The sequence below is a fragment of the Dermochelys coriacea genome, chromosome 1, assembly GCF_009764565.3.
Source record: "Dermochelys coriacea isolate rDerCor1 chromosome 1, rDerCor1.pri.v4, whole genome shotgun sequence".
Lineage (NCBI taxonomy): Eukaryota > Metazoa > Chordata > Testudines > Dermochelyidae > Dermochelys > Dermochelys coriacea.
The window spans coordinates 14,763,966-14,773,780 of record NC_050068.2 but is presented as its reverse complement, the minus strand read 5'-3'; positions in this window follow the sequence as shown (position 1 = coordinate 14,773,780).

Here is a 9,815-nt window from a genome sequence, read left to right as displayed (position 1 = left end):
GACTCTAATCCTAGTCCTGCCACAGAGTTCTTTGGACTTCATTTAGGGAGAAGTTTTCAAAACCATTTAACTCCTCTTGAGGCAGCCACATGAAGAGATCCATCTTTCTAACATTCTCAGCACCCAGCGGCTCTGGCTGAGAACAGGAGCTACTGAGTGCTGAGCACTTAACGTGGCCTTTAATCTCTGTTGCCTCATTTCCCTCCCATCTGTAGAAAATAGTCATTCCCTGCTTCCCAGGGGTGTTGTGAGGCTAACTCAGTGCATGTGTTTCAGAGTAGCAGCGGTGTTAGTCTGTATTTGCAAAAAGAAAAGGAGTACTTGTGGCACCTTAGAGACTAACAAATTTATTAGAGCATACGCTTTCTTGAGCTACAGCTCACTTCATCGGATGCATTTGTGTTAAGTGCATGTGTGTTAAGTGTGCAGAGACTCTCTGAGTGAAGGTGCTGGAGAAGGATGAAGTATCACAGGCTGGGTTTCCTTTATAATACTCATTGCTCCTCAGGTTTAATCACAGACTCCTGTTCAGAGTCGGTGGCAGTTCTGTGCAGGGAGTGAGCAGAGAATGTCTCCTTCGTGTTCAAGTTAGTGCTCCAATTCTTCAGTCTGTAGTGCCCCCTGGTGGTCGTATTAAGTTTTTCCACACTTATTAAAGGTTTTGGCTCTTGCAGTTATTTATGGCTTCCTCTTTCAGTCTACCCTTTTACTATGGCTCCTGTTAACCCTTCCTTTGAACTCTGGTGATTATTCACCCAATTAAGGGAGGGAAAGCACCCTGCTCTAGCAGGTAAAGCAATAGAACAGGAGTCAGCTAGACTGAGTCTGATGCCTGGCGGTGTGACCCAGAAGGGGATTAAAGTTTCATGGGACCCTGGGCCAGAGCAAGTGGGGGGATCCCTCTTCCCCCTGTAGCCCCACCCCCTTCTGCCCCTTCCCTTGTGGCCCCGCCCATGGCCCCACCCTGTTCTGCCACTTCCCCTGCAGCCCCGCCCCTGTTCCACCCTGGTCCCACCCCATTCTATACCACCCCCCACTATGACCCACAACCCGTTTGCTCCTTTCTGCCCCCCCCAACACTGGAGAAGTTCTGTCCCCGCCACAGCCCTAGGGCCAGAGCGGGGTGAGTGCTCCCCCAGCCCTGAGGTGGGGTCACTCCAGCCAGTGACCTGGGGAAGTTCAGACTCGAAGGGGGGAGAGATGTGACGAAGTTGGGGATTTTTGTATTGTTTTACATGAATAGCATGTGCACACCTCAGTTTCCCGGTATGTTGCATGTTTAACAAGGTGGTGGAAGAATAAGTTAATCCATCTCCCCAAGAAGCAGTAGCTGGGTTGACAGAAGAATTCTTCCAGTGACCTAGCGCTGTCTACACTTAGGCTGGTTTAGCTACATCTCTTGGCGGGGGTGTGTGGATTTTTCAGACCCTTAAGAGACGTAGCTGTGCTGATGTAAGTTTTCAGTGTAGACAAGCCCTTAGCTGGGTTCCCCCCATGTTTGTTTTTCGTTGACTTTGGTGGGGCTATTTGCAAGGTGTAGAGTTAAGTGTGAATATAAGTCTCTATATTACTGGAGCCTGTATAAGTACAGTGCCTAGCACAAGGAGGCTGACTTGCTTGTGCCTCTTGGCACTATTGCGATACAAATAACAAATGCTACTCTGTGTTAATGTGACAGGTCACCTCTGCCTGTAAAAATCCAAGTCAGCTCTTGTGACCTGCTCGCTTCTGTGGATGCTGACCTCATGGCCTCTGCTTTGCTTTCCAGGAGTTTCAGAACAAAGCTGTCACGTTCTGGGGTGCAATTCAGACAAGTGAGAGGTTGTCACCACTTATATAATAGCCCTGAGTGCCCCAAAATGCTTCTGCTCCTTGTGCCCTCCAGCCTAGGGCAGACGCAGCCAGCATAGACTCTGTGTTCTGTATGCTGTACAACTCAGATTCAACCACTTTGCATCCAATAGCCTGTCAGTAGTTATCACAGACGCACTCTTGACTTTTCCAGACTAGTTTTAAATTTAGCAGGTGACCCCAATGCAGCCCCAGTCTAGAACTTTCCCAAACCTGTGCGCTCGGGAAAGTCCAGGCCTCTCCTGCAACATTCAGAAGAATAAGAAGAGAAAAATCCAACAGCTTGACACATGAACTGGACTTAACATTAACTTTACATCAAACACTGCACTGGGTTGGGTTAGATTAACAGAAGTAGAGTAACAAAAGAAGATTGTGGTATTGAGACACGGGCCAATGCTGGAAAAAGGCTGTCCCTTAGTTTGACTCCTAGGAAGTCCCTTTTGATGGCTGCAGAGTGGAAGGCAAGATCTGAATCCTCCCCCTGCCCCCAAACCTTGGTTTGGCTTTGGATCCTGTTCCAGCTGTGAACTTCTCAATTCATGCCCCTCTCTCTGTTTTGCTCGTAACACCCCACCCCGGGGAGACCGGTGTGGTTTGTAATCCAACGTCACCTTCGTAAACATGAGAACACCCCACCACCACCCGCTGTGACGTCCGGGCTGCACAGTGGCGAGGCATCTCTGCCATTGATGTGCCCAAATAATGGAAGGTGAGGGGATTAGCAGCATGCTGGCTAATGAGGTTCTGGGTTGAGTTATTGTCCCTATGGGAACTCCATGTCAGGATGGGCACATGTCCATGCCCTATTAAGGGTTTTTTAATATAGCACTTTTATCTAAAGTGCTTTACAATATTTAGCTAACTTAACAAATAACATTTGGAAAAATCTTTAAGTTGTCCGCTGAGACCCTCAGCAATTTTCAAGTGGTCCGTGGAAAAAAACATTTGAGAACCACTGGTCTAGATAATACCTAGTCCTGCCATGAGTGCAGGGACCTGGACTAGATGACCTCTTGAGGTCTTTTCCAGTCCTCTGATTCTATGATTTCAGTCACCAGTTGGCAGATTCTAAGTTTTCACGCATCCTTCAACTGCAAGATTCCTTAAGGGTCCGGCTTACTTTGTTTGTTTTATCCAGTATGAGTGCCTATTCCTCCTTGGGACCTAAATTTATTGCTTAACTCCTTAAAAACCCCTCCTTTTGAACCCATGGGGACTTTTGTTTCTTCATTTGTCCTTCAAACTTCGTTCCTCATGGCTATCACCTCTGCCAGAAGGGTAGGAGAGTTGGAGCTTGTATAACTGATCCACCGTACACCGTTTTCTATCATGATAAGAAGACATTGCATCCCCATCCTTGTTTCCTTCCTAAGGTGTCACCAGATTTCCACATCAACCAGGACATCCAGTAACCAGTGTTTTACCCCGAGCCTCACTCTTTGAGAGTAGAGGCCAGTCTTCATACCCTGGATGTGAGAAGAGCTCTGGACATCTACCTAGATAGGACTAACCTTCAGGGCTTCTCATAGATTCTCTCTCCTGCTGAGAGACTAAAAGGTCACCCAGTTCCAAACCAGATTTCAGGCGACATTTTTGCATGTTACAAGTTTTCTGGGGTACATCCTCCCCTCCCCTTACCCCGGTAACTGCTCACTCCACTAGGCTCAATCTACCTCAATAGGCCTACTTAAAAAGGTGTCTGTCATGGACATTTGTAAATGCCACTTGGGCCTCTGCATGCACGTTTTCCCAATGTCATGCTGTGGCACATGCTTCCACAGCGAACACGCACTGGGGCGAAGCTGTTCTCCAACCTGCACTGAGTCTGCCTCCTTCACACCCTCCTCCATATTGAGGGGCAGCTTCAGAATCTCCTGAAGTGGAGTCCACAGAGGGACAATCACGTGAAGAAGACTAGGTTCCTTACCTGGCCAGTAACTGGAGTTCTTTGAGATGTTTTGTCCCGATGGATGCTCCACCACCCACCCTCTTTCCCCTGCACTTCAAAGTCCTGCTGGGCTTTGAGGTTGAGAAGGAACTGGAGCTGCAGTGGGTCAGCACCTCCCTAGGTGCTCTTGGACTACAGCCTGAGGAAATGTAGGGTGCAGGTGTGAGCCCACAGGCAGGGCTGACAAAAATCTTTGGTCAAGAGTGCATGGATGGGCACAGCCTGAGACGGAGCACCCACAGGGACAAAACATCTTGAAGAACTCCAGCTATGGCACCGGTAGGTAACCTCTCCTCCTGCAATATTAATTCGGTGTCAGTGGACCATGATGCAGAAAGCCCAAAACTTGCTTAGTTTTTCATGACTTTTTTGATTATCTGATCGTTTCTAACGCAAAAGGCTCCATTGGTAAGTGGTGGCTTGTTGAACCAGGGGGGCATCTGAATTCTCGGATTTCAACGGCAAGCACAGGGGCCATCTAAAGTGGTTTGTCAATAAACCTAGCCTCCTTGTGTCTGAGATGTAAACTGGGGACACTGAAGGGTCCATGGTCAGTCAGCTGTGACATGAGGAATTGGGAAGTTGTACTACATAGCCACTACAGGGTACTGGGCAAGAGGCAGAAATTGCTGGGTGAGGTTCTCTGGCCTGTGTGGTGCAGGAGATCAGATTAGATTGCAGATGTGTTCTCTCTGTGCCACTACAATCTCTCCCACTGGAAAGGTGATCTGCAGTAAGGGCTCAGAGGTGGCCTATGATCTTGGTGCCCCAATAACCCAGTGAGTTTGATCCAAGTGACTGAGACAGGTGCAGTATAGCTTTGGGAGTGCCCTCTGTTTTGTAGTCTGACCTGACAAAGATGCTGCTTATTCTCACTAATGGCATCTGTGTCATCAGGTGCTTCTCTCTCTAAAATCAAATGAATCAGCTGATCTCTGCTCAGCAGATACAGAAAGCCCAGAGTAGTCTGTGTCCACAGCGTATAGTCTGTACTTCGCACGGCCCTGCTGGAGCCACTGAAAAGGCTACAGTACAGGATGCCTGGTGACAATGGTACCAGGGGAAGGGAACAGGGTGTTTTGGGTTTGTTTGGTCACTCTCCCATTTAAACTAGTTTTCTTCTCTCCACGTTTTCAGGCCTCTTGACCTGGCTGTCACTGCAGGAAACTTCTTGTGCTAAAGGTGCCTGTGCTGGTGACGCTCTGTGCCACACCCCCTCCAAAGCTGCACGTGCCATCATAGGGATGTTCCAGCAATTGGACAAAGAGCAGCAGGCTCACGCTGAACCTGGGAAAGGCAGCAGGGATGAAGCTAGAATGGCAGAAACACTTGGAAGTTCTTGCTGGAAGTGCTGGTCTCGCGTGGGTATGGGCATGACCAACCATAGGCAGTGGGAAGCTTCGGGGCTTGCTGGATTTCTCACTGCTCCTGGGTGATTGTGCTGCATCACTGCCAAGAAATGCTTCCGACTATCTTTGGCTGGCTGGTAGCTGCTCTTTTCCCCTTCTGAAGGCCTTGGCCACCAAGAACTCCATGTTCAGCCCCTTCTGATCGGACGGCTGCAGCTGGCTCCCCCTTCAGATGAGCGTGACTGCCATTCATGAGCTGAGATTAGTGTGACACGCCGGAGCCGTCTTAGTGCCACAAGGCAGCTGATGATGTATCACCCCAATGCTCTGCAAGCTCCACTGGCCATCTGTTCCTTTCCAGATTTCAGTTATGGGCCTAGTCCTGATCTACAAGGCACTTACTGGGCTGGGGGAAAGCTCCCTCAAAGACCATCTGTCCACCCAGGGCTCTCCAAGGCAGTAGCATTCAACAGGAATGTTTTGACTAAACTGGCCCAGGAGTCGACTTCTGGGGGCAGGAGTCAGAGCATTTTCTGCAGCCCGGTTCCCTTCATGGGACACCATGTCAGAGGACACAGGACATCAGGGAGTCTAGCCCTCACCATGTCTGGGTCTAAATGCAAGACAATCTCCCTGCCCACTCCTCGACTTGGTGAGATGCTCTGATACCACTGTGGTGGGCACGGTATGGAGTGTTCCAGGACCAGCCAGCAACTGGAGAGCCTGAAGATGAAGTTAAAAGGCAAAAGGAAGGAATATGGAAAGGTAAAAAGCACCTCCCCCTTAAACCATGCACCTTGGGAACCAGGAGACTGTGAGAGCACTTCAGGTAGGGCACATTCAGTGCCACTGTTAATTGTTGTGTGGTGCTTAGATATGCCACAGTGGGCAGCACATTAGATCTTTAAAAATGACATTTTAGTTCACAGAAAAGAGCTTGGTACATCCAGGAGCACTGTCAGAACTGCCACTATTGGGCCAGCCTCATCCCTGGGTTTCCCTTGACTTCAGGGATACAATACCCAGGATGAATGTGGCTTAGTGATTTCTTGCCAACTTCCTCCTTGATGGCTGGTCTTTTCTGATACACAATCCCATGTGTCTTTGCTTTTGCTTGCTTCTTTGGTCCTGTATCAGCATCAGTACAGATGTTAGCACAGATCAGTTGATTACCGCTATATGGTAAAAATGAAGAATCAACCTATTTTTGTCTATTTTTTGCCTCTTTGATGTATAAAGAGAGCCTGAAATGTGGCTTAATTTTTTTTCTTGTTTATTTTAACTTTAGAAATATCAGGAATGGCAGGAGTCTGACTAAAGATCATGGCTCATCTAAGGCCAGAGGGACCATTAGATCATCTAGTTTGACCTCCTGCGTAACACCGGCCAGACAGCTTCATCCAGTGATTCCTCAGGCAAAGTAATTCTGTTCAACTAACGCCTAGCTTACAGAAAGGTCTCCAGTCTGGGCTTCAGGATTTGCTTTCTTGTTACTTGTGCTGACACCCCATTAGTACAGTTGCCAACTTTCACGTGGTAAATTAGCACCCCAACTTTCACAATAAGCCAAAAATCAAGCTAATCTCATTTCAAAACAAAGCCAATCCCTAAGAACCCCAACACTATGTGACTAGATCTCTCCGGCATGCAGTCTGGGACTGTGGTGGGCCTGCTGTGCACCCCTGACTTGCTTCCCAGGAGCTGATCAAAAAAAAGAAGCAACAAGCTGCAAGCCAAAAACTAGCCAACAAGCAACTCACAAGCCAACAGTGTGCCCTTGTTGCCAAGAAGGCTAACAGCATTTTGGACTGTATAAGTAGGAGCATTGCCAGCAGATTAAGGGATGTGATCATTCCCCTCTATTTGACATTGGTGAGGCCTCATCCGGAGTAGTGTGTCCAGTTTTGGGCCCCACACTTCAAGAAAGATGTGAAAAAATTGGAATGAGTCCAGCGGAGGGCAACAAAAATGATTAGGGGGCTGGAGCACATGATTTATGAGGAGAGGCTGAGGGAACTGGGATTGTTTAGTCTGCAGAAGAGAAGAATGAGGGGGGATTTGATAGCTGCTTTCAACTACCTGAAAGGGGGTTCCAAAGAGGATGGATCTAGACTGTTCTCAGTGGTAGCAGATGACAGAACAAGGAGTAATGGTCTCAAGTTGCAGTGGGGGAGGTTTAGGTTGGATATTAGGAAAAACTTTTTCACTAGGAGGGCGGTGAAACATGGAATGCGTTACCTAAGGAGGTGGTGGAATCTCTTTCCTTAGAGATTTTTAAGGTCAGGCTTGGTGCCGGGTGATTGGTCTGGGGCCCAATCCAGCACAAGGGCGCTGATTACAAAGCGGCAGCCACCAGATGCACACTGGCCTGCCTGGCTCTGCGTGCCTTTGGGGGCAGGCCTGCACTATGTGCCACACCGCCCTCAGACCAGCACCCCTCAGACCTCTATGCTCAGTGCCCCCCAGACCTGCTATGCCCAGCACTCCCCACCAAGACCCCCCACCACAATTGCACAGTGCCCTGCATACCCCCTCCACCTCCACAGTGCCTCCCTGCCCACAGACCCCTATGCCCAGCGCACCCCTGCTGAAACCCCCCACAGACCCATATGCTCAACACCCTCCTGTCCAGAGACCTCCCCAGAACCTCCTATGTCCAGCGCCCCAAACCACACAAACCTCCCCCAATTCCCCCTGCCTCTGACCCCTCACTGCCTAGTGCCCTCCATCCAAGATCCCCTAGAGACCCACTCCCCGATGCCCAGCTCCATGGCTGCACTAACCAGCTCCTCTGGGAGGTGACCATGTCCGCTGGACTCTGTGGGGTGGCGAGCGGGACCTGCTGCCTGGGAGCTGGACTGTCCCAGGTGAGGGGCTAGACCCAGTATGAAGATGGGTCCATAATGGGCCTGTCCCAGTGTGGCCCTGCGCCACGGCACCACTGTAAACTCGGTACTGACTGTAACAGTTTGAAAAGACAGTAAATTGAATCCGGTCAGTTAACTAGTTGTCACAACCCTAGACTACTTGAAATAGCAGCTGCACTATTGTTCTTTCAACTTCATAGTCTCTGAGCTCACATTTTCCAGTCATGTTTATATCCATTTCCAGAGGTGAGACTTTAAAACAAGTGATTCTACTCAGATTCCATATGCAATTCCAAGCAATGACCGTCGTCCCAAAATAGCTGGATGTTCCAGCTCAAATCATTTGCAATAAAAACACAGTTGCCAACCTGTTCAACAGACACCACAAGAGTCCCCACAGTTATGTACTATTCTAAGTCTAAAGGGAAACTCTGGTATCTTAGCAACCATTGCTGTGCTGTGAACAAATGCGACCTTTTTAATAGTACTACAGTTTACATGATCATAGATTCATAGATACTAAGGTCAGAAGGGATCATTCTGATCATCTAGTCCGACCTCCTGCACAGCGCAGGCCACAGAATCTCACCCACCCACTCCTACGAAAAACCTCACCTATGTCTGAGCTATTGAAGTCCTCAAATCATGGTTTAAAGACTTCAAGGAGCAGAGAAGCCTCCCTCAAGTCACCCATGCCCCATGCTACAGAGGAAGGCGAAAAACCTCCAGGGCCTCTCCAATCTGCCCTGGAGGAAAATTCCTTCCCGACCCCAAATATGGCGATCAGCTAAACCCTGAGCATATGGGCAAGATTCACCAGCCACATACTACAGAAAATTCTTTCCTGGGTAACTCAGATCCCATCCATCTAATATCCCATCTCAGGGGATTAGTCCTATTTACCCTGAATATTTAAATATCAATTACTTACCAAAATCACGTTATCCCATCATACCATCTCCTCCATAAACTTATCGAGTAGAATCTTAAAGCCAGATAGATCTTTTGCCCCCACTGCTTCCCTTGGAAGGCTATTCCAAAACTTCACTCCTCTGATGGTTAGAAACCTTGGTCTAATTTCAAGTCTAAACTTCCTGGTGGCCAGTTTATACCCATTTGTTCTTGTGTCCACATTGGTGCTGAGCTTAAATAATTTCTCTCCCTCTTCTGTATTTATCCCTCTGGTATATTAATAGAGAGCAATCATATCTCCCCTCAACCTTCTTTTAGTTAGGCTCCTTAAACAAGCCAAGCTCCTTAAGTCTCCTTTCATAAGACAAGTTTTCCATTCCTCGGATCATCCTAGTAGCCCTTCTCTGTACCTGCTCCAGTTTGAATTCATCCTTTTTAAACATGGGAGACCAGAACTGCACACAGTATTCTAGGTGAGGTCTCACCAGTGCCTTGTATAACGGTAATAAAACCTCCTTTTCCCTACTGGAAATGCCTCTCCTGATGCATCCCAAAACCGCATTAGCTTTTTTCACAGCCATATCACATTGGCAGTTCATAGTCATCCTATGATCAACCAATACTCCAAGGTCCTTCTTCTCTTCCGTTACTTCTAATTGATGCGTCCCCAACTTATAACTAAAATTCTTGTTATTAATCCCTAAATGCATAACCTTACACTTCTCACTATTAAATTTCATCCTATTACTATTACTCCAGTTTACAAGGTCATCCAGATCCTCCTGTATAATATCCTGATCCTTCTCTGAATTGCCAATACCTCCCAGCTTTGTATCATCTGCAAACTTTATTAGCACACTCCCACTTTTTGTGCCAAGATCAGTA